Source organism: Bubalus kerabau, chromosome 1 (assembly GCF_029407905.1).
Source record: "Bubalus kerabau isolate K-KA32 ecotype Philippines breed swamp buffalo chromosome 1, PCC_UOA_SB_1v2, whole genome shotgun sequence".
NCBI lineage: Eukaryota > Metazoa > Chordata > Mammalia > Artiodactyla > Bovidae > Bubalus > Bubalus kerabau.
The window spans coordinates 104,363,508-104,390,055 of record NC_073624.1 but is presented as its reverse complement, the minus strand read 5'-3'; the positions used below and the strand labels follow the sequence as shown (position 1 = coordinate 104,390,055).

The following is a 26,548-nucleotide window of genomic DNA, read 5'->3' as shown; positions in this document are numbered from 1 at the left end:
TGGACTGTAGCCCACCAGGCTCCTCTGTCCATGGAATTCTCTAGGCAAGAATACCGGAGTGGGTTGCCATTTCCCACAAGAGCATTACACAAGGTAAACTCTTTCTATAACTTAAGAGATTGAGGAATAGCCACACTATCCTCTCCCCACCCCCATGTTGACTTCACTTTTCTAAATCACCTAATCCTCTTTCTTTTTTTTTTTTTTTTTTAATTTTATTTTATTTTTAAACTTTACATAACTGTATTAGTTTTGCCAAATATCAAAATGAATCCGCCACAGGTATACATGTGTTCCCCATCCTGAACCCTCCTCCCTCCTCCCTCTCCATACCATCCCTCTGGGTTGTCCCAGTGCACCAGCCCCAAGCATCCAGTATCGTGCTTCGAACCCGGACTGGCAATTCGTTTCATACATGATATTTTACATGTTTCAATGCCATTCTCCCAAATCTTCCCACCCTCTCCCTCTCTCACAGAGTCCATAAGACTGTTCTATACATCAGTGTCTCTTTTGCTGTCTCGTACACAGGGTTATTGTTACCATCTTTCTAAATTCCATATATATGCGTTAGTATACTGTATTGGTGTTTTTCTTTCTGGCTTACTTCACTCTGTATAATAGGCTCCAGTTTCATCCACCTCATTAGAACTGATTCAAATGTATTCTTTTTAATGGCTGAATAATACTCCATTGTGTATATGTACCACTGCTTTCTTATCCATTCATCTGCTGATGGGCATCTAGGTTGCTTCCATGTCCTGGCTATTATAAACAGTGCTGCGATGAACATTGGGGTACACGTGTCTCTTTCCCTTCTGGTTTCCTCAGTGTGTATGCCCAGCAGTGGGATTGCTGGATCATAAGGCAGGTCTATTTCCAGTTTTTTAAGGAATCTCCACACTGTTCTCCATAGTGGCTGTACTAGTTTGCATTCCCACCAACAGTGTAAGAGGGTTCCCTTTTCTCCACACCCTCTCCAGCATTTATTACTTATAGACTTTTGGATCGCAGCCATTCTGACTGGTGTGAAATGGTACCTCATAGTGGTTTTGATTTGCATTTCTCTGATAATGAGTGATGTTGAGCATCTTTTCATGTGTTTGTTAGCCATCTGTATGTCTTCTTTGGAGAAATGTCTATTTAGTTCTTTGGCCCATTTTTTGATTGGGTCATTTATTTTTCTGGAGTTGAGCTGTAGGAGTTGCTTGTATATTCTCGAGATTAGTTGTTTGTCAGTTGCTTCATTTGCTATTATCTTCTCCCATTCTGAAGGCTGTCTTTTCACCTTGCTAATAGTTTCCTTTGATGTGCAGAAGCTTTTAAGGTTAATTAGGTCCCATTTGTTTATTTTTGCTTTTATTTCCAATATTCTGGGAGGTGGGTCATAGAGGATCCTGCTGTGATGTATGTCAGAGAGTGTTTTGCCTATGTTCTCCTCTAGGAGTTTTATAGTTTCTGGTCTTACGTTGAGATCTTTAATCCATTTTGAGTTTATTTTTGTGTATGGTGTTAGAAAGTGTTCTAGTTTCATTCTTTTACAAGTGGTTGACCAGATTTCCCAGCACCACTTGTTAAAGAGATTGTCTTTAATCCATTGTATGTTCTTGCCTCCTTTGTCAAAGATAAGGTGTCCATATGTGCGTGGATTTATCTCTGGGCTTTCTATTTTGTTCCATTGATCTATATTTCTGTCTTTGTGCCCGTACCATACTGTCTTGATAACTGTGGCTTTGTAGTAAAGCCTGAAGTCAGGTAGGTTGATTCCTCCAGTTCCATTCTTCTTTCTCAAGATCGCTTTGGCTATTCGAGGTTTTTTGTATTTCCATACAAATTGTGAAATTATTTGTTCTAGCTCTGTGAAGAATGCTGTTGGTAGCTTGATAGGGGTTGCATTGAATCTATAGATTGCTTTGGGTAGTATACTCATTTTCACTATATTGATTCTTCCAATCCATGAACATGGTATATTTCTCCATCTGTTAGTGTCCTCTTTGATTTCTTTCACCAGTGTTTTATAGTTTTCTATATATAGGTCTTTAGTTTCTTTAGGTAGATATATTCCTAAGTATTTTATTCTTTCCGTTGCAATGGTGAATGGAATTGTTTCCTTAATTTCTCTTTCTGTTTTCTCATTATTAGTGTATAGGAATGCAAGGGATTTCTGGGTGTTGATTTTATATCCTGCAACTTTACTATAGTCATTGATTAGTTCTAGTAATTTTCTGGTGGAGTCTTTAGGGTTTTCTATGTAGAGGATCATGTCATCTGCAAACAGTGAGAGCTTTACTTCTTCTTTTCCAATTTGGATTCCTTTTATTTCTTTTTCTGCTCTGATTGCTGTGGCCAAAACTTCCAAAACTATGTTGAATAGTAATGGTGAAAGTGGGCACCCTTGTCTTGTTCCTGACTTTAGAGGAAGCCAGAAGATGGAGGACCAAAGGAGGTTGTCATACACTCAGCTCATGCTTACCTTTCTTTGCTGCTGTCTCCTCCTTTTCTCCCCCGGGACCAGAAAAAATGACTTTTTGTTTGTTCTCCTTTCCCTATGTCATTTCTCCCTTCTGCCTTTGAGTATCAGCAAACTCGGCTGCTTTTATGTTATTGGGTAGGAAGTGCTTCCGTACTACAGGAGGGCTCTGTGAGACAAGTCCTTCAAGCTCTTGATATTCTAAAGGAGGAAATGAAGCAATCTAAACAATTCTGTTTCTTGACTTGCTCTCTCGACTGTAGTCTTGCTTCTTGGCTAGATGCCTCTTTCCCCAACCACCTCAGTGGTTGCTCAATGAACTCAGAGAAAAAATGGCCATGATGACAAGGATGGAGGCTATGCATGGGCTCAACAACCTGAACTTCCTTGGACCAAGTCTGACCTGGCTACTGTTTCTCATTAAATTCCTATCAATTAACTGCCAAGAAAACCACCATACTCTTGATATGGTCATATCTATGTTTATAATAAAGGATATCAGTTCTTTAGTAGACATAAGTTTTACAAATACTTTTTTCACATTCTGCATCTTGTCTATTTTCTCCATGATATGTTTTTATGAGTAGAAATTATTATCTTGATTAGTTCTAAGCTGTCATTTTTTGTTTTATGGTTATTACTGCCTTTTCTGAGAAATCTTTGTCTACCCCTAGGTCACAAATGTATTTTGTTATATTTCCTTATAAAATTTTTATAATGTTTTCTTTTACATTTTAGGTCTAAGATCCATCTCAAATTAATTTTTGCAAACTGTGAGTTAAAGTTTTGTGTATTCTTTTCATATGGATATCTATTTTTTCTAGCACCATTTGCTGAGAAGATTTTCATTTCTTACAGATTGCTTTGGAGCCTTTGTCAAGAACCAAAAAACTGAATGAAAGTGTAAGTCAGTTTCTGCGGTCTCTATTTTGTCATTTGTCTATCTGTTGATCCATATGCCAGTACAAAACTATTCAAATAATTGTTGTTGCTGTTTAGTCTCTAGGTTGTACCCAACTCTTTTTCAGTGCCATGAACTGTGGCCCACCAGGTTCCTCTCTCCATGGGATTTCCCAGGCAAGAATACTGGAACACCTGACTGAAGGATCGAACCTGAGTCTCCTGCATTGGCAGGCAGATTCTTTGCCACTGAGCCACCAGAGAAGCCCCAAATAATTGTAGCTTTATATTTTGTTTTGAGATCAGGTAATATAAGCTTTCCAACTTTAGTCTCCTTTCTCATGACTGTGTTGGATATGCTGGCTTCTTACCTCTCTGTATACATTTTAAAATCTGCTTCTCAATTTTTACAAAAAAAGGAAAAAGCCTTCTGGTTTTGATTGAGATTGATGCTATCTTTAATGTCTTGCTGGTGAATGAGGGATGCCCTTGTTTTCCTGGTAAGAATAATTGTTTAATTACCAAACATGACAGGATACTTAAAATTAGACTTCAGTGTTATGCCAGTATCTTCTCTACACTGTCATCCTTTCATTGCTGCTAAGTCGCTTCAGTCATGTCCGACTCTGTGCAGCCCCATAGACGGCAGCCCACCAGGCTCCCCCGTCCCTGGGATTCTCCAGGCAAGAACACTGGAGTGGGTTGCCATTGCCTTCTCCAATGCATGAAAGTGAAAAGTGAAATGCAGTCACTCAGTCGGGTCCGACTCTTAGTGACCCCATGGACTGCAGCCTACCGGGCTCCTCCGTCCATGGGATTCTCCAGGCAAGAGCACTGGAGTGGGGTGCCATCGCCTTCTCCCAATCCTTTCATTAGCTGAGGATATTTGTGATAGTGTTCCCTCCTGTGTGTGGGCTAGACTGAAAGATCAGTGAAATCCCAAAGTAATTCTTTATCTTTTGTACCTAACCAAAATTTTTATAGTTTCCATCTAAACAAACACCGATAAAAACACTACATTAATAGTGCTATAAACAAATGGTTATAAACACACACACACAAAGGAAAACTGTATTTCTAGTGAGTCTAATGATCACCATGTGTTCATAATTATTGGAACTTTACCACAAGTGAGCTAGGTTTTTGTAAGCAACTTCAGTTAGGGTACTTCAAAATAAAGTCAGTAGAAGACTTCAAGACTCCCTGTTGTCAGCTGGCCAGTATTTAACAGCAATATATTCTTTTAGTCTTACAAGGGTAATAAAGATGAACTCCTTTAGTCATCAGTCAGAAGCCCTTTAAAACCCTTTATCAGGTACTCTGAAGGACATGACCCATCACATATGGTGCTTCAGTAGCTGCTCACATTTTTTCCCATTTGTTTGTTTCTTAGTAGTTGATCTGTTTCCTGATGAATCATAGCACTTTTAAATAAAATACAATTTTAAAGCTTGATCCAGACATACCATCCACTTTATATTACATTTTATAATTTATTTCCATAGCTGTATAAAGGCATCAAATTCTGTGACTTGCTTAAAGAGCCCTTAACAGAAGAGAAGTCTGTTTAATTTAAGTCAGTAGACATTTTGTCTTTAGGCTGAATATAATCCACAGAGAATTTTGAAGATACGGATGCACATGGAGAATGATCTAAGGGACCAAAGATAAATAAACAATGTAGAACTTTTATGGCTAACAAATGTTATCTACGGCAGCTGCTAGTGTTAGCCATGGTGACTTTTTAGTGTAACTGGCTGCAGATCCACCATTCCACCAAACTTCATATTTAATTCGTGACCATTCAGTTTTAGACACTGTATTAAGCAGTGAGATAAACATACTAATAAAATGCTGTTCATGAGTTAGATAATTTCACAGCTAGTGGGAAAGGAATATGTTACAAAAACTCACTCTAATAATAAATTATGACAGAGCTATGTACAAAGTGTTCTAAGAGTCCATGTAGAGAACAGTGAGTACAGCTGGAGCAAGTGCATGTATTTGCAGAGAGAGGACAAAGACAGCTTCAGCAAAGAGGTGATATTTGAAATGGGTCTTAAGGAGTTGAGTAAGAGTGGCTCATACATCTGAAATCAGGAGAAAACAAATACGCCTTAAGTCTAGATTAACTTTTGGGATGCATTAAGTTCTCAGTTCCACTATTGATTGAGTTAATATTTTAATTAAGGCACTTTTAAAATCTGTATCCTGAATCTGTTTCTTTTAGGATTATATTAAGTGGTGCTAATTTTTATTGCTACTTATAATTCCTGTCCTACAGTTTTGTTTAAAGAACCAGAAATCCTCTCAGTGACAATGGAGTTACATAAATATTTTAGCTCACTAACAACCCAAATTACTGTACAAAATTTACTCCTATTGGCCAACTCATAGCAGGGTCCATGAAAGGTTGCTGCACAACTCAGCAAGAATCAATCAGTTGTATTAAAATACTATTCTTAGAGGGCTGTGCTTCTCCAGGTACTCAGGACTTGTGAATATTAGTCATTCTTTTGTTTTTATCAGATTACCTAATTGCCTTTAGTGTAGGACAGGGAGGCCTGGCGTGCTGTGATTCATGGGGGTCGCAAAGAGTTGAACACGACTGAGTGAACTGAACTGAACTGAACTGAGAGTTATTTTATTTGGGATAAAAATAAAAACTTGGGATTTTATTTTAAAAAGTAAGAATATCTTGAAACTAAACAAATATACACTAAGACTTGAAAAAGTATGTAAATTACTATGTTGTTGTTGTTCAGTCACCAAGTTGTGTCCAACTCTTTGAGACTCCATGGACTGCAGCATACCAGGCTTCCTTGTCCCTCACCATCTGGTGGAATTTGCCCAAATTCATGTCCACTGAATTGGTGATAGCATCCAACCATCTCATCCTCTAGAATAACTATAAATACAACCTGTTGTAAATAATGAAGTCCTTTGGAACCTCCATTCTTAATTCTCTGGTAAAATCCTTAGGCATATGTGGCCAAAGAAGATCTCTAAAGAGATTAAAACAGATTAAAGAGATCAAATCTCTTTTAAAATTACTCAAGTATTCCATTCATTTGTCCGTCTTTCATATCTGTGTTGAGTCTTGTCTGAATTGAATAGCCACTTGCTTTATATCAGAGAGGTGTATCAGGGCTTTAAATACAATTGCCCAGTACTCTCAATGTCCCTGTTTATCATTCAGACTTTATAACAGAGAGTTAGCATCATTTGCTGCTCAGCAATATTTATCTCAGAGATATGGACAAAGATAAAATTAAGATTGTCTCCTTTCTGTAAAAGTTTGACAGCAGCTTTTTGTCACCCAAGTTGGGTACTCTGCATCTGTGTTTTCTTCTGTTTGTTTCAACAACGCAATGGCTAAGATTTTCTCAAATACTGGATTTCCTATAACCTTGTTGTTTTCAGTAAAGATTACTTCCCACACTGTCATCACTTCAGCTTCAGAGAGAGGCTATGTAATGGTTTCTTAATGGATACACAATGTGATCCCTGTACTAGGGTGGAGATTTTGAGAGGAAGAAAAGAATGTTATGATTTGATTGGCAACTTTTCTGGGAAAGATTCTGTGATAAGAGACTAATACCTCCCTATAGGACTATAAAACAGTCTGGGAGATCCTCAACTCTGGATGGCCATTTGGGGCCAGCATAGGATCAAAGGAAAAGGATCAAGGGGAGATGGACTAGCTGTGAACTAAACTTTAAGGAAGAGATTTTAAAAAGTGGGGGTAGGGATCTTTGATGTCTATGACTTATCCAACCAAACATTATGGCAGGGATTTGGGGAAGGAGCCCTGTCAAGGAATAATGTACACACACTTTGCTGAGGTGTAGCTGATGTCATAAAGCTTAGCCATCTTTAGCAACCAAGTCACGTAACAAAGTACAGATGCAGTGAAGGAACTGGAGACCTCACTAATAAAGGCAGTTAGTTCAATAGAGGAACTGAAATTTAATACAGAATTGCAAAGAAATGTTCCTTTGTCAGCTTGTCTACATAAACTCTCTCCCTTCACCTCTACCCCTCCAAAGATCATTTTTACAGACAATGAATACGTTGTCTGTATTCATTGCCAACACTCTAAATATAGAAAATACCTCCTCAGGACAAGCTAAATGGCTCTCATCTCTACCTTTTTTCACTAACACCCTTTTTAAATGGCTTTGTAAATCTATTAGCACATTTTGGAGATTTTTCATTATAGAAACAGACAAGTTGCTAATTGATCTTTTTTGAAGATGCTCCCTTTCTATAAATGAAGCAGTTTTAAGATTCACATATGTACTGAGGATGTCTTACTTCCATATTCTAGTACTTAATATAAATTTTAGTACTTAATACAGTGAATGTTGAATGTTTGAATGAATGAAAAGAGTTTAGAGATTTGAATTTCACCAACATGAATTAAAAGACACAATAGTGCTTTAAAAGAAAAATAACATTTTAATCTTATAGTTCCTATCATTTCTCCAAAAGACTGTTCTCTTGGTTCTCAGAAGTTCCTACCAGTTTCTGATTTTAAAATGAGTAATTTCTCTTTTTAATGCCTGTAGTTGCCTTTCCTGAGTATTTGGAAGTCCTCTGACCAAAATCAGAAGGATGGAAGCCCATATTTCATTGGAGGTTTAAAATTACTGATTACTGGCATTAAAGTAATAGGTTAGTAAATTCAAAGTCCTCAATTAACCACTGACTCAAATAATTTATCACTTAAATAAAAAAACATGTTTGGCTTAATAGAAATTAACAAAGGATACTGAGTTGAATTGTATGTGGGGTACTGAGAGAGGGTGTGAACAGAGTGAAGAGTAAGAACCAAGACCTCTTAGGAAGTCATAGCCACTGTCACTTTCTCATATCTGGAGTAAAATCATTTCAAAGTTAGAAAATACCCAAGGATGTAATTCATTATTTTACATCTGAGGAAGCTGAAAGATAGAGTAATTTAAGAAGCCTTACAGTTGTACTCATTTCACATGCTAGCAAGGTTATACTCAAAATCCTTAGAGCTAGACTTCAGCAGTATGTGAACCAAGAACTTCCACATGTACAAGCTGGGTTTCAAAGAGGCAGAGGAAACAGAGATCAAATTGCCAACATTCCTTGGATCATGGAGAAGGCAAGGGGGTTCCAGAAAAATATCTACACTTCTGCTTCATTGACTATGCTAAAACCTTTGACTGTGCATCACAACAAACTATGGAAAATTCTTAAAGAGATGGGGGTACCAGACCACCTTCCCTGACTCCCAAGAAACCTGTAGGTGAGTCAAATACCAACAGGTAGAACCTTACACAGAAACACCGTTTCACAATTGGCAAAGGAGTACGACAATGCTATATATTGTCACTCTGCTTATTTACCTTATATAAGGAGTACATCATGGGAAATACTGGACTAGATGAATCACAAGCTTGAATCAAGATTGCCAGGAGAAATATCAGTAACCTCAGATATGCAGAGGAAACTACTCTAATGGCAGAAACCAAAAGAGAACTTAAAGCGCCTCATAAGAAGGTGAAAGAGGAGAGTGAAAAGACTGGCTTAAAACTCAACCTTCAAAAAACTAATATCATGGCACCTGGTCCCATCACTTCATGGCAAATAGAAGGGGAAAAAGTGGAAGCAGTGACAGATTTTTCTTTTCTTAGACTCCAAAATCACTATGTTCAGTGACTACAGCCATGAAATTAAAAAGCATTTGCTTCTTGGAAGAAAAGCTATGACAAACCTAAAACCTATATGGCATATAAAAAGCAGAGACATCACTTTGCTGAAAGGCCTGGTTAGTCAAAGCTATGGTTTTTCCAGTAGGCATGTACAGATGTGAGGTGAAGATCGCTCAGTCATGTCCGACTCTTTGCGACCCCATGGACTGTAGCCTACCAGGCTCCTCTGTCCAAGGGATTTTCCAGGCAATAGTACTGGAGTGGATTGCCATTTCCTTCTCCAGGGACCTTCCCAACACAGGGATTGAACCCGGGTCTCCCACATTGTAGACAGACGCTTAACCGTCTGAGCCACCAGGGAAGATGTGAGAGTTGGACCATAAAAAATACTGCTGCTGCTGCTAAGTTGCTTCAGTTGTGTTTGACTCTGTGCGACCCCATAGACAGCAGCCCACCAAGCTTGGCCATCCCTGGGATTCTCCAGGCAAGAATACACGAGTGGGTTGGCATTTCCTTCTCCAATGCACGAAAGTGAAAAGTTAAAGTGAAATAGATCAGTCGTGTCTGACTCTTCACGACCCTATGGACTGCAGCCTACCAGGCTCCTCCATCCATGGGATTTTCCAGGCAAGAATACTGGAGTGGGTTGCCATTGCCTTCTCCGAAAAAAGGCTGAACACCAAAGAAATGGTGCTTCCGAACAGTGGGGCTGGAGAAGACTCTTGAGAGTCTCTTGGACTGCAAGGAGATCCAGCCAGTAAATCCTAAAGGAAATCAGTCCTGAATATTCATTGGAAGGACTGAAGCTGAAGCTGAAGTTTCAATACTTTGGCCACCTGATGCGAAGACCTGACTCATTAGAAAAGATCCTGATGCTGTGAAAGATTGATGGCAAAAGTAGAAGAGGGCAATAGAGGATGAGATGGTTAGATAGCATCACTGACTCACTGGACATGAATTTAAGCAAACTCCAGGAACTCGTGGAGGACAGAGAAGCCTCATGTGCTGCAGTCCATGGGATCACAAATAGATGGTCTTGACTTAGCAACTGAAAAACAATCAGTTCAGTTCAGTTCAGTTGCTCAGTCATATCTGACTCTTGGCGACCCCATTGACAGCAGCATGCCAGGCTTCTCTGTCCATCACCAACTCCCAGAGCTTGCTCAAATTCATGTCCATCAAGTCAGTGATGCCATCCAACCATCTGATCCTCTGTCATCCCTTTTTCCTCCTGCCTTCAATCTTTCCCAGCATCACGGTCTTTTCTAATGAGTCAGCTCTTTGTATCAGGTAGCCAAAGTATTGGAGCTTTAGCTTCAGCCTCAGTCCTTCCAATGAATATTTAGGACTGATTTCCTATAAGATTGACTGGTTTGATCTCTTTGCAGTCCAAGGACTCTCAAGAGTCTTCTCCAACACCACATTTCAAAAGCATCAATTCTTTGGCACTCAGCTTTCTTTATGGTCCTGACTACTTGAAAAACCATAGCTTTAACTAGATGGACCTTTGTAGGCAAAGCAATGTCTCTGCTTTTTAATATGCTGTCTAGGTCGGTAGAAACTTTCCTTCCAAGGAATAAGCATCTTTTAATTTCATGGCTTCAGTCACCATCTGCAGTGATTTTGGAGCCCAAAGAAGTAGTCTGTCACTGTTTCCATTGTTTCCCCATCTATTGACATGAAGTGATGGGACCAGATGCCATGATCATAGTTTTCTGAATGTTGAACTTTAAGCCAACTTTTCACTCTCCTCTTTCACTTTCATCATGAGGCTCTTTGGTTCTTCTTCGCGTTCTGTCATAAGATTGGTGTCATATGCATATCTGCTGCTGCTGCTGAGTCACTTCAGTCGTGTTCGACTCTGTGCGACCCCATAGACGGCAGCCCACCAGGCTCCCCCATCCCTGGGATTCTGCAGGCAAGAACACTGGAGTGGGTTGCCATTGCCTTCTCCAATGCATGAAAGTGAAAAGTGAAAGTGAAGTCGCTCAGTCGTGTCTGACCCTCAGCGACCCCATGGACTGCAGCCTACCAGGCTCCTCCGTCCATGGGATTTTCCGGGCAAGAGTACTGGAGTGGGGTGCCATTGCCTTCTCCGCTGCATATATGAGGTTATTGATATTTCTCCTGGCAATCTTGATTCCAGCTGTGCTTCATCCAGCCCAGGATTTCACATGATGTACTCTGCAAATAAGCAGGGTGATAATATACAGCTTTGATGTACTCCTTTCCTGATTTGGAACCAGTCTGTTGTTCCATGTACAGTTCTAACTGTTGCTTCTTGACCTGCATAAATATTTCTCAGGAGGTGGGTAAGGTGGTCTGGTATTCCCATCTCTTGAAGAATTTTCCACAGTTTATTATGATCCACACATTAAAAGGCTTTGGCATAGTCAATAAAGCAGAAGTAGATGTTTTTCTGGAACTCTCTTGCTTTTTCTATGATTCAACAGATGTTGGCAATTTGATCTCTGGTTCCTCTGCTTTTTCTAAAACCAGCTTGAACATCTGGAAGTTCATGGTTCACATACTGTTGAAGCCTGGCTTGGAGAATTTTGAGCATTACTTTACTAGCATGTGAGATGAGTGCAATTGTGCAGTAGTTTGAACATTCTTTGGTATTGCCTTTCTTTGGGATTGGAATGAAAACTGACCTTTTCCAGTCCTGTGGCCACTGCTGAGTTTTCCAGATTTTCTGGCATATTGAGTGCAGCACTTTCACAGCATCATCTTTTAGAATTTGAAATAGCTCAACTGGAATTCCATCACCTGCACTACTTTTGTTCGTAGTGATGCTTCCTAAGGCCCGCTTGATTTCACATTCCAGAATATAGAGAAAAGGAAAGATATACTCATTTGAATACAGATTTCCAAAGAATAGCAAGAAAAGATAAGAAACCCTTCCTAAGTGATCAGTGCAAAGAAATAGAGAAAAACAATATAATGGGAAAGACTAGAGATCTCTTCAAGAAAATTAGAGATACCAAGGGAACATTTCATGCAAAGATGAGCACAATAAAGGACAGAAATGGTAGGGACCTAACAGAAGCAGAAGATATTAAGAAGATGTGGCAAGAATACACAGAAGAACTGTACAAAAAAGATCTTCACAACCCAGATAACAACGATGGTGTGATCACTCAGCTAGAGCCAGACATCCTGGAACGCAAAGTCAAGTGGGCCTTAGAAAACATCACACAAACAAAGCTAGTGAACAACAATAGCAACAACAATTTTGATAGCACTGAGGAAAAGAGAGTAACAGCCTAGTGGGAGTGGGGTTGTTTTTGTTTTTGGAAAAAAAATGTCTTTGTTCGACTATGCCAGGTCATAGTTGCACAGGCAGGATCTTTCAGTTGTGGCTTGTGAGCCCTTAGTTGCAGCATGTGGGGATCTAGTTGAAACCCAGGCCCCTTGCATTGGGAGAGTGCAGTCTTAGCCACTGAACCACCAGGGAACTTCTCTGGTCGGTTTTTAAAGACTAGACTACTAAGAGAGAGGTCAAATTATTCATGTAAGTCTCTAGTTTAACTAATCCAAATGAAATAAATAGGGAAAATATTAACTGATCTCATACTGTTATTTCCCCACACTCTTCAGCTCTGAGGAAGGGGGCATAGAAACCTTAAATTTTATTCCTGTTGCTCAGTGACAATGTTCAGAGAAATGTGGCATTTTTGCCATCATTTTGGCAAACTTGGTTTTTTTTGTATGGCCATCTGTCCCTAAACCTGATTATTAAGGATATTCTTAACTTTGTTCTTTTCAATGTAAAAATTAGCAGAAAAATTTAAAAAGCACTGAAATGTCTTCCTACTCTATACTTAGGTGGGTGGAAAGGAAAGAGAAGGAGAAGGAAGAAAAAAAAGATATGCTTTAAATATTATTTAATTATAAGATAGGAATTAACATTTTAACTTTTACAGAGTTAATGCTACTTAAAGGACAGAGCACTCTAAAAACTTCTGTTAAATCTTCTAAACTACATATAAAGTTCCTGTGATTTACCTCTTTAAATACTGTACTATTTATTTTTTGCTGGTATATACAATGCTAATCTGATTTAGAAAGATACTTTTTACTATTATGAATAATAATTACTGAGTAATATCCTGCCACAAAAGCAATATATGTACACAAGGTAATTAGACATTACAGATAAGGGGAAAGAGAAGAAAATAAAAATCACATGCAATTCCACCATTTAGAGATTTTTCTCTTATAGTGGAGTATTAATCTTCACTGTTAAAAATGATGTTTCTGATAACCTGGATCAATTATCAGGCATGTGAGTGAGCCTCCTGGCACATTCCAGCCTTAGTGAGCCCCCAGATTGAAACAGGAGAAAAGGGGACAGGGCACAACCTTAAAAGAATGACATAGCCATAGGGCATGACAAAAACTGGTTAGAACTAACTAGGCCCAAATGGTGGAAGATTCAACTTCCAGTAGAACTTGAGCCTCATTATACCCTCATTGTAACGCATTAGTATCCTAAGTGACACACCAGTGCCATGACAGTTCTTAAGCCAACCATAAAAGGCCCAAAACTGGCAGTGGCCCAGTTCCTAGAGCTCTCCTCCCTTTCCCCAATACAATTGGAATAATACTCCCCATCATTCAGTTCAGTTCAGTTCAGTTCAGTTCAGTCGCTCAGTCGTGTCCGACTCTTTGTGACCCCATGAAACACAGCACGCCAGGCCTCCCTGTCCATCACCAACTCCTGGAGTTCACCCAGACTCACGTCCATCGAGTCAGTGATGCCATCCAGCCATCTCATCCTCTGTCGTCCCCTTCTCCTCCTGCCCTCAATCCCTCCCAGCATCAGAGTCTTTTCCAATGAGTCAACTCTTCGCATGAGGTGGCCAAAGTACTGGAGTTTCAGCTTTAGCATCATTCCTTCCAAAGAAATCCCAGGGCTGATCTCCTTCAAAATGGACTGCTTGGATCTCCTTGCAGTCCAAGGGACTCTCAAGAGTCTTCTCCAACACCACAGTTCAAAAGCATCAATTCTTCGGAACTCAGCCTTCTTCATAGTCCAACTCTCACATCCATACATGACCACAGGAAAAACCATAGCCTTGACTAGATGGACCTTTGTTGGCAAAGTAATGTCTCTGCTTTTGAATATGCTATCTAGGTTGGTCATAACTTTCCTTCCAAGGAGTAAGCGTCTTTTAATTTCATGGCTGCAGTTACCATCTGCAGTGATTTTGGAGCCCCCCCAAAATAAAGTCTGACACTGTTTCCAGTGTTTCCCCATCTATTTCTCATGAAGTGATGGGACCGGAGCCATGATCTTAGTATTCTGAATGTTGAGCTTTAATCCAACTTTTTCACTCTCCTTTTTCACTTTCATCAAGAGGCTCTTTAGTTCTTCTTCACTTTCTGCCAGAAGGGTGGTGTCATCTACATGTCTGAGGTTATTGATATTTCTCCCAGTCATTAGCCTATGAAATCATCCAGCCCATAAAAACTAACATTGAGATTAAAACACGCTTACTCCTTGGAAGGAAAGTTATGACCAACCTAGATAGCATATTCAAAAGCAGAGATATTACTTTGCCAACAAAGGTCCATCTAGTCAAGGCTATGGTTTTTCCTGTGGTCATGTATGGAAGTGAGAGTTGGACTGTGAAGAAGGCTGAGCGCCGAAGAATTGATGCTTTTGAACTGTGGTGTTGGAGAAGACTCTTGAGAGTCCCTTGGACTGCAAGGAGATCCAGCCAGTCCATTTTGAAGGAGATCAGCCCTGGGATTTCTTTGGAAGGAATGATGCTAAAGCTGAAACTCCAGTACTTTGGCCACCTCATGCGAAGAGTTGACTCATTGGAAAAGACTCTGATGCTGGGAGGGATTGAGGGCAGGAGGAGAAGGGGACGACAGAGGATGAGATGGTTGGATGGCATCACTGACTCAATGGAGGTGAGTGTGAGTGAACTCCAGGAGTTGGTGATGGACAGGGAGGCCTGGCATGCTGCGATTCATGGGGTCGCAAAGAGTCGGACATGACTGAGTGACTGAACTGAACTGAACTGTCTTCTGAGATGGCCCACACTGTGTTTGTGGAATGTTTCTCTCTAAATATATCCTCTACTCATCTGTCACTTTGTCTCTCACTGAATTCGTTCTTCAGTGAGACATAAAAGAAAGTGAAAATGAAAGTCACTCAGTCGTGTCCAACTCTTTGTGACCCCATGGTCTATACAGTCCATGGAATTCTCCAGGCCAGAATACTGGAGTGGGCAACCTTTCCCTTCTCCAGGGCATCTTCCTAACTCAAGGATCGAACCCAGGTCTCTCACATTGCAGGCAGATTCTTTACCAGCTGAGCCACAAGGGAAGCCCAAGGCATAAAGAACATTTAGACATAAAGAACATCTTTAGACATAAAGAACATTTATGATGTTTGGAGACCAGGTCTGTGATCTCAAATAAAAGACAATGTTTCTGGCTGGTTTGAGTCCCAGCTCATGGGTTCAAGTCTCAGACTGAGTTTTGCCTGAATTTGAGTCCTGGTACATGTGTTCAAGTCCAATATGAGATGTGCAGTTTCAGCATGACTGTGGCCCCAGTCAACATGATGTAGTGCATTAGAACTTCTCAGCTCAGCCCAGTCAACCTACAGAATTTTGAGATACAATAAAGCAGTTGTTGCTTTAAGCAACAAGCTTTAAGTTTTTCTGGTATGCAGTGGTAGATAACTGGAAAAACTGTTGGAAAATTAAAGCTATTAAAAAATAGACTGTAATGATGTGAGAAAATGTCGATTTTAGTGTTAAAACAGATGCAAAAAGAGACAAGGTGTGATTGATATTGTTTAAAAATGTAAAGATAACATAATTTAGTACTTCATTTATATATATAGGATCTGGTTTTCACAGTTGTGTAACTAAGAGGAAAATAAAAGATGTTACCAGTGTTTGAATAATTTATTTCCCTGAATCTCTGTTTTTTTTATTTTTTATTTTTTTCATTTGGCAGGTAATACTAGTTGCGACACATTAACAACAGATAATAAATCTAGTAGTACGAAAAAAGTAGTGTATATGATAGTAAATAGGTCTTCGCTTGAAAGAAAAATTTAGATTACTAGATTGTGTGATGCTGTAATATAATTTAGAAAAATAAAAATCATTAGAAGAATAATCCAATTGTTTAGTTGCTAAATTGGGTCCAACTCTTTTGCAATCCTATGGACTGTAGCCACGAGGCTCTTCTGATTAAGGGATTTCCCAAGCAAGAATACCGGAGTAGGTTGCCATTTTGTTCTCCAGGGAATCTTCCCAACCCAGGGATCGCACCCAGGTCTCCTGTGTTAGCAGTCGGATTCTTTACCGCTGAACCACCAGGGAAGCCCAACCCAATTGTAAGTAAAATCAATTCTAATTTAGCTTTGCTATAATAACCAAGTAATTATTTAATTTAGAAAGTGTTGATGTGTAAATAAACATTGGCTCTTAATGAGCAGATCATGTTCTGAGTTTAACCTATGATCAAATGACTTCTCTTTTAAAGTTAAAATTATTTTTAGAAACATATATTTTAAATAAAAGTAATTTGAATGTATTATCCCCAATTATCTAATTATGCTAGTTAGAATTCAAAGAGATAATATATCATAGAAAATATAGGAAGTAAGACATGAAAGGGAACTTCATGCCTATCTATTAATAGTTAATAAGTTAATATTGATGCCTATTAACATAGTTAATATTAACCTCTAGAGAAAGAGTAAGGTAAGCTAAGGAATTGATCAGATCCATCATATAAAATGGAAACTAAAAAAAAGTTTGCACAGAGATTAAAATTTGATCATCCAAGTTAGATTATGAAATGTTATTCAGTCTTCACGAGCTCTTGAAGTAGTGGTATTGTTGAGGAGTGGATAGGGACCAGAGGCAGATAATTCCACTGAAAAGGAATTTCAATAAGAGGCAAAGTCAAGCACTGAGAAATATCAATAGTTTTGCTCATGTAGGTCATCATTTGGAAAATGAATTTATTTGACCTCATAGGAGAAATCTGAACATTACATTAGGTTATACAACATGCCTATATTAGATAAGTGACATCTTAGGAAGTGAGAACTCTAAATATTTTTCACATAATGCCATATTATCTTTCTCCTCTAAGGAGTTTTATAGCATTAGAATAAAATTCATTAGTTATCTATTATAAGCCAGCTATTTACAAGGCAAAATATTTTTCTGGAGAATGTGAATATCCTAGTTCTCAACAACAACCTCTACTAGGGAAGACAGTTTTTCATTCATTAGTCAAATATATTTTTACTGATCATGTTTGTATTCCAGTCACTTTAATAGATTCTGGGATACATTAGTAAATAAAGTCCCTGTGCCTGCGTGCTAAGTTGCTTCAGTTGCGTCTGACTCTTTGCTACCCTATGGACTGTAGCCCATCAGGCTCCTCAGTCCATGGGATCTTCCAGGCAAGAATACTGGAGTGGGTTGCCATGCCCTCCTCCAGGGGATCTTCCTTACCTAGCAACAGAAACTTCATCTCCAGTGGCTCCTGCATCGCAGGCAGATTCTTTACTGCTGAGCCACCAGAGAAGCCCAAAACAAAGTCCCTACTAACATGGAACTTACATTATTGAGAGGGGAAAAAAATAAGTGTATTTGTGTGCTAGTCGCTCAGTCATGTCCGACTCTTTGCGAACCCATGGGCTGTAGCCTCCAGGCTCCTCCATCCATGGAATTCTCCAGGCAAGAATACTGGAGTGAGTTGCCATTTCCCTCTCCAAAATAAGTGTATAAATAAATATAAAATATTAATATAAAATAAAATATATTTACATAAAATAAATATATTTATATAAATATAAAATATTAATATTAGATAGCCATAAAGTGCTACAAACAAAAATAATGTAAAGTAATGGGACTATTTTAAATAGAATGATTTGGGTAAGTCTTTTCAAGATGCTCATTTCTGAGCAAAAGCTTAAATGAAGTGAGAAACATATAAGTAATAAATAAGTAAATGTTTATTTATTTATCTATATTGACATATATGCAAAGTGAAGAATATGTACATCACATCATTGTTTATTTGACATATAAATATTTCCAAAGATTTATAATCTCTAGCCAACCTCAGTAATTTATTCTAATGCCAGCCTTCTCTCAAAGAGAAAATTTTCCTGTGTAACTTAGAAAATTGTTCATGTAAGATGAATTACTTTTTTTCATCCACAATTTGGTGTATATGTCACTTAATGCAATAATTATGTTACTCCTTAGTTACTTACAAATAAATTTTAATTATAAATAATACAGTCTCACTGACATAAAAATCAGAGAATTAGAAGTGTTAACAGAAACATTCACCCAACTTTGTAAAATGATATTTACAGGTATAGCATAATTTTAAAAATGATATAAAAAGAAAGTGTTTTATGATGAGAATGACTACTTTCTACTTTTCAGTTTTCTTTTACTTTGACTCTGAAAATAACAATAGTAGTAGTAGTAGTACCAGAGTAATTTAAAATTTCCCAAATAAAAATAAAGTCACACTGTTTTCCCATGGAAGGTAATTCAAACTTGAAGGGGAAATACCATAGGATTTGCATGTTTCTTTAAATGTTTTCCTAAGAAATTAGATGATCTTTTGCCTAAGAAATTAGATGATCTTTTGCCTATATATCTTATTCTGTATCCCCAGCTGGGCTTCTCTTGTAGCTCAGTTGGTAAAGAATCTGCTTGCCACACAGGAGACCTGGGTTCGATTCCGGGGTCAGGAAGATCCCCTGGAGAGGGAAATGACAACCCACTCCAGTATTCTTGCCTGGATAATCCCATGGACAGAGGAGCCTGGCAGGCTACAGTCCATGGGGTCACAAGAGTTGGACACAACTTGGCAACTAAACTGCCACCACCATCTCCAACTAAATGTACATTTTAAAAACCTCAAACCAAAAACTGTGGTGTGTCTTCCATTTATTGTCTATTAACTTTCAATCTTCTCAGGTAGCCCTAGTAGTAAAGAAAAAGTGAAAGTGTTAGTTGCTCAATCTAGTCTGACTTTTTGCAACCGCATGGACTAACCTGCCAGGTTCCTCTGGTCCATAGAATTCTCCAGGCAAGAACGCCAGAGTGGGTAACCATTCCCTTCTGGAGGAGATCTTCCTGACCCAGGGATTGAACTCAGGTCTCCTGCATTGCTGGCAGATCCTTTACTGTCTGAGTCACCAAGCAAGTGGTAAAAAATCCACCTGCCAATGCAGGAGATACAAGAGACGTGGGTTTGATCCCTGAGTCAGAAAGAGCCCCTAAAGTAGCAAATGGCAACCTGCTGCTGTATTCTTGCCTGGAGAGTTCCATGGACAGAGGAACTTGGAGGGCTACAGTCCATGAGGCTGCAGAGAGTTGGACACAGCTGAGCATACACATATACACAGCTTTCAAAATTAATTTAGTTTGTATTAAAAAGTTTTTTTTTCTCTAGGATTGTTTGAGATAACTCTCTACATTTTGTTCATTTACTTGAGTCACTTTCTCGAGTCATTTTCTCAGTTGAATTTTTCCTCAATTAATGTATGATTAAAGTCAGTATTTTCAAGTGTTTCTGGAAGCAAGTGTACCTGTTCAAGTAACTGGTGAAAACTAAACAATCAGGGAGGCACAGTGTTTTCATCAGGATAAAAAAGGGCTAGGTTTCAAGAGGCAGTTCTTCAAAACTATTGTTTCCTATCAATCAGATTTTACAAAGAATTACTCTAAAAATTCTCAAACAGTAGGCCAAGAAAATGTCAAAACAGATTTTAACTTCCACCATACATGTAAACTGTTCAAATCTGTATGACTCAATCAACCTAAGTGTGACAAATAATGTTCAAATACTTGAAAAATGACATTTTCTTTTTTTTCTTAATAGTTTACAGGTTTTTTTTTCAACTAAACTTTTTCTGTTACTTATGGGAAAAAGTGAGATTGTTGTCATGTGGCATGCATTTTGCTTTCCAGAGATAACTGACTATTCATTAATTTTATATTGCATAAAGAGGTGCAGTATATCTGAGCATTGAGGGACTAAAAATGTACTAAAAATATGAAAAAATTCAGTCCAAATGACTTCACTGATGCAGCTCTGCTAGTTAAAAAATGATACAAACTTGAGAGCTCGTAACTCCTAGATTCCCCACCCCCCACTGCATTGTATTGGAGGAATTATGAAACTGGACTGAAGAATTGAATCATTATCATTATCAACCTTTTGTTGAGAACTTAATTCAATCCTTGATCTTAGATCTCAGAGCATAATTTTTATTACATCATTTAATCCTCACAAGCATTCCATAAGATAGGTTACTATCATTATTCCAGCCTTGTGAAGGATATATCTAAGGTTTGAGGAGTTTAAATTCCCTGTTCCTAAGGGGCAGAGCTAACTGAAATCTATTGCCTAGATTCTTTGGTATAAGAGCCCTAATTAGAATAATTAATAACAAATGTTTCCTTCTCCCTCTTATTCCATTTTTTTATAGTAGTTGGTTGTCTTACACACACACACACATATAGATATTTCTTCTTAAATCCTACATGGTTGATTTTATCATGTCAACCATACTTAGTATTTGTTGATTTATTTTCTTAGATTTCAAAAGTGTCAGGACTGAGGATTCAAGTTTCTTTGTGTTTGATTGCTTAACTTGATTTTTACTTTGGTATGAAAATTGGCTCATCCAGTAAACTCTCATCTTAACATACTAAAACATTTTGTCTTTAGTATTTCAGTCCCTGAGGAGGACTGGTGAGCCAATTCTAAGTTTTGACATCTCTGTAAATCTTTTTATTTTACCCTATCTGACTCCAGAAATTCCAGAGTATGCTATCAACCAAATGTAATTTTATGTAATTTTATTTTTCACTTTTATTGAGAAATAGACATATATCACTGTATAATTTTAAGGTGTTGGGCATGGTGGTTTGATTTACATATATTCTGAAATGATTACAATAGATTCAGCTAACATTTAACTTCTTATATACATAGAATAAAAAGAAAAGAGGAAAAAATTTTCCTTTTGTGATGAGAAAATTTCCCTCTTAGGATTTTCTTACTTAAAAACTTTTGTATCATACAGAAGTGCTAGCTATAGACATCACGTTGTTCATTGTATCTGCAGCTGGAAGTCTGTGCCTTTTGATCACCTTCCTCCAGTTCCCCCACCCCACACTCTCTGCCTCCAATAACCTCAAGTTTGATCTCTTCCTATGAGTTTGGGTTTGTTTTTAATTTTTTTTAGATTCTATGTATAAGTGAAATTGTATAGTATTTGTCCTTCTCTGACTTATTTCACTAGCATAATGCCTTCAAGTTTTATCCACGTTTTGGCAAGTGGTAGGATTTCCTCACTTTATATTGCTAAGTAATATTCCATTGCAATAATGTTTATCACAACTTCTTTTTCCAGTCATTCACCAATAAACACTTAGATTGTTTTAATATATTGGTTATTGTAAATAATGTTATGAATATCTGGCTGTAGATAGCTTTTTTTTTAAAGAAACAGAAAAACTATTTCTTTGTGATGATGGGAACTCTTAGGACTTACTCTTTTAATAAGTTTTCTATATAACACACAAACAGAGTTTACTATATTTATTATGTTGTACATCACATTTATAGTACTTATTTATGTTATAATCTGAAATTTCTACAAGAGGCTTTAAAACTTTGCATTTGATTTCCTAAATAGTTTTTGTCTTTCTTACAGAAAAATTCCAAATAATAGATGAAGAAAAAATGAGGTAAATAGAAAATCACCATTAGAATATCACAGTAATACTCCCTATAGAGAAATATCACTGATGAATGCTGTATGTATTTAGTGGGCAAAAGAAACAGGATATTTGCATAGACTGAAATGATTAGGGAATGTTACAGAAATTTTTAGTGACCTCTTTGTTGATTCCATAAGGATGTTTTCCAAGATTCAAGTATAGAATTTATGTTATTTTTAGTACATTTCGTTTTATACCTTTAGTCCCTTGATTGTGACTTGCACTGCACAGCCCACTGGATAGAAGTGTTTCTCATTAAAAAAACAAAACAACATAAATGCCTAATAGTAGAGTTTCATCTTGTTACAGTTATATGTTGAAATATACAGCCATGAAAAAAACATTTTTTTGAGCCAAAACTATCTAATGATACTGGGAAATGATCATGATAAAATGTTAATATGTAAAGGCAAACATATAAACTGTATATGTGTTATGAAACAAATTTAGTTTTAAAAATATGTATATAAACAAACATATAGAAAAAGTACTAGAAAAAAATAGATCAACAGGTTAATGGTGTTTATCTTGAATAGTAGAACTGCAGCTGATTTTTCTCTTCCTTTTTTATACTTTCCTCCAATGAACATGTGTTTTTTATGTTACCAGAAAAAAAATAACAATAAAACAAAAGTCACTTCCATGTGACAGTTGACACTATCCAAATCCTTCATGTGGATTTGTGTTAAGCTACTCTGGCTACCAACCAACCTTGGCACTGGGAGTGGATCCCAAAACAAAGGAGAACCATCCTACCAGAGACAGTCTAGAGTGGGAAGTGTAACAGGGTTGCTACTGCTGCAAAGTCACTTCAGTCATGTCTGACTCTGTGACCCTATGGACTGCATCCTGCCAGGCTCCTCTGTCCATGGGGTTCTCCAGGTAAAAATACTGGAGTGGGTTGCCATGCCCTCCTCCAGGGGATCTTCCTGACCCAGGGATTGAACCCATGTTTCTTACATCTCTTGCATTGGCAGGCAGGTTCTTTACCATTGGCGTATATGTCAAAATACGTACATGAGTTTGAGCAAGCTCTGGGAGTTGGTGATGGACAGGGAAGCCTGGTGTGCTGCAGTCCATGGGGTCACAAGGAGTCGGACATGACTGAGCGACTGAACTGAACTGAAATGTCAAAAACCGATTAAAGAGAATCAATAACTAAAGTCAGGGAGATTGAATATAGACTCCCAGATCCAATAGGTGAAACATGTAGCTTCAAATAAGAGCCAGGGCTGAGTCAGAACCATATTGAAAATAAGGATGAGAATAGGAGCATGGTACAGAGGAACTGATGGGGCCTTTGATTGCCATGAATTCCCCAGATGGGTCTGGGGCTCGTTTTCATTTGGGTTACTGGTTCCAAAGAGTTCAGGCTGCTTTAAATGCCTTGTGTTAAGGTAGCAAGAAAAGAGACATAACTAATTTCAAAATATCAATTTTGCACTACAGTGTTTAATGTGCTTTGAGAAACATTTATATTTCCAGTCCTCGTCCTTCTGCCACAGACTCATCTGTCAGAATTCTTGATGGTCTAGTTCAAGTTCCACCTCCTCTTTAAAATCTTTGGTCCCCCAATTGGATGTGATTTCTCATTCCCTCCTTGAAAATCCTGCAGATTTTCTTTATAATATTTGTAAAGAACACAAGTTTGTCAGCACAGTGAAATAGCAAACTGGCCTTTAAGGTTTGAAAACTTACAGAAGCCTGGGTTGGCATATAACTGTTTTATGTGACTCACTGTGTGTAGCTTTTTCTGAACTAGCTACATGACAAAGTGCTACGAACATATACATATTTATTAAGATAAAAATGATAAGGAAGCTTGTCACCCACTGCAAACACACTTCTCTTGGAAAATATATTTTATCTTAGTAGCTAATACTTTCACATACTTGTTAGGTACTTTCCTGCTTGCTTTTGACTCATAAATTATTCTTTAAAAGTTGGCATGCTTCCCACTGTCAGAGTTCACACATTAAATTATAATCTTGAACATTTCCTTTACCTTGCCTGGTAAGATTTTATGTAGGCTTCCAAGTCACTGACATTTTTCAGTTAATCATGTAGTAGTACCGCTGTGGAGATTAGCGCAGAGGAGGGACATGGGACTGAATATCAGTCTCATTTTAAAGAAACAGATATCAGCAAACATTGTCACTGCTGGTTTTCCTCACATCACACAGATTTTCAAATTAATGAAATGCTTTAAATATTTCTAATTCCTAAATTTTTCTTCTAGGATATGGTGGTCTTTTTATGAGACTATGACTATCTCTTACTACATTGTGTTGCCTTTAGTAATCTGTAAATCAACTTTCTTCTCTTAACTTATGAAATGTGTATTCTGGAATGAATTTTTGGCACCTTGCGTAACAAGGCTGTAACTCTTCTTGTAACTTCTTACTTGACGTCTCCATTTGAAGTCCCACAGATGCCTTAAGCTCAGAGAACAGAATTATGGTATTCACTGCTTTCTGCCACTTCTCCTGTAAAGGTTCTCTTAGCATCTGGGGAATCATTCTAGTTCTCTCTCACCTTCCATATCTAACCAACCACCAATTCTCATGGCACACAGAAAATAATTACAAATGGGATGCAAATTACTGGGATTTCAGGTGGTCAATAACACAGTACCCCCTTTTCTTTGTCCACTTCAGAAGCAATTGAGAAGAGTGTTAGAAAGTGGAGATCATATTGATTTTTTTTTTTATATCTAGTAGTTTGTACCTCTTAATCCCATACCCCTATCTTGGCCCTCATACCTTCCTTCTCCCCACTAGTTTATTCTCTATATCTGTAAGTCTGTTTCTGTTTTGTTATCTTTATTAATTTGTTTTATTTTTTAGATTCCACACATAAATGATAACATACAGAATTTATCTTTTTTGGTGACTTATTTCACTAAATATAATCCCCTCCAGGTCCATCATGTTGTGGCAAATGGCAAAATTTTATTCTTTTTTTATAGCTAAGCTATATATATACCGCATCTTCTTTATCCATTTGTCTGGTTAATGAGATTTGTTAATTTGTTAATTTGTCTGGTTAACTGAGATTGCTTCCGTAACACAGCTATAAACATTGAGGTACATGTATCTTTTCAAATTAGTGATTCTGTTTTCCTCAGATATATACCAGTGAGATTGCTTGATATGGTAGTTCTATTTTCAGTTATTTGAGGAATCTCCACACTATTTTCCATAATGGCTGCACCAAATTAAATACTATCTTGATTGCTCTTGAACTCCTGAAGTTGGATGAGAGCCAAATGGACTGACTAGAAAGTCCTGGTAGCCCCTGGCTCCTCTCCTACCTCCCATCTATGTCTTGAGAAAGTTCTTCTAGGAATTAATTTGGTATTGAAAAAGTAACTTAAGCTTCTCTGCCTCCTACTGGTCTGCTAAAGAAAGAAGAAAAGACATTCAAATCCTCAGTGATAGCAGATGATTGACATAAAATGTGGACCAGTGACTTTTAACCATAACACAATCTGCAATCTTCACAGGGAGGAGTGGTTAAGGGGTGGGGCAAGTGGCCAGGAGTTTATGTTAGTGAATTCCATCTACTGGAAGCAAGAGAAATGGATAATACATGTACTCCTCCTCCAACAAGAGACAGGAGGAAAAGAGGAAGAATTTAGAGTCATGGAAATCAAGAGAGGAGAATGTTTCAAGAAGAAAACAGTTAATCACTGTTCAAATGCCATACTTGCACCTTTCTTTAAGCTCATGGTCTGTCTGCGTGTGCGTGCTAAGTCGCTTCAGTCATGCCAGACTCCGTGCAACCCCATGGGCTGTAGCATCCTGACAGCCAGGCTCCTCTGTCCATGGGGATTCTCCAGTCAAGAATGCTGGAGTGGGTTGCTGTGCCCTCCTCCAGGGGATCTTCCCAACCCAGGGATCAGATCCACGTCTCTTATGTCTCCTGCTAACAAGCTCATATTTCTCCTTGAAGACTCAGTTCAGTTCAGTTCAGTTCAGTCGGTCAGTCGTGTCTGACTCTTTGTAACCCCATGAATAGCAGCATGCCAGGCCTCCCTGTCCATCACTAACTCCCAGAGTTCACCCAGACTCACGTCCATCGAGTCAGTGATGCCATCCAACCATCTCATCCTCTGTTGTCCCCTTCTCCTCCTACCCCCAATCCCTCCCAGAATCAGAGTCTTTTCCAATGAGTCAACTCTTCGCATGAGGTGGCCAAAGTACTGGAGTTTCAGCTTTAGCATCATTCCTTCCAAAGAAATCCCAGGGCTGATCTTCAAAATGGACTGCTTGGATCTCCTTGCAGTCCAAGGGACTCTCAAGAGTCTTCTCCAACACCACAGTTCAGAAGCATCAATTCTTTGGCGCTCAGCCTTCTTCACAGTCCAACTCTCACATCCATACATGACCACTGGAAAAACCATAGCCTTGACTAGATGGACCTTTGTTGGCAAAGTAATGTCTCTGCTTTTGAATATGCTATCTAGGTTGGTCATAACTTTCCTTCCAAGGAGTAAGCATCTTTTAATTTCATGGCTGCAGTCACCATCTACAGTGATTTTTGAGCCCCCCCCAAAAAAGTCTGACACTGTTTTCACTGTTTCCCCATCTATTTGCCATGAAGTGATGGGACTGGATGCCATGATCTTCATTTTCTGAATGTTGAGCTTTAAGCCAACTTTTTCACTCTCCACTTTC

General features: G+C 38.2%; 1 long non-coding RNA gene across 1 annotated transcript; it reads left to right on the top strand.

The window, feature by feature from the left end:
- The first annotated feature begins 21 nt into the window (after positions 1 to 21).
- On the top strand, positions 22 to 3,829 carry LOC129641769 (uncharacterized). Its single transcript, XR_008709425.1, has 4 exons — positions 22 to 93; positions 3,209 to 3,243; positions 3,329 to 3,373; positions 3,470 to 3,829. It is a non-coding gene; the product is annotated as an uncharacterized LOC129641769 (long non-coding RNA).
- Positions 3,830 to 26,548: the final 22,719 nt, after the last annotated feature.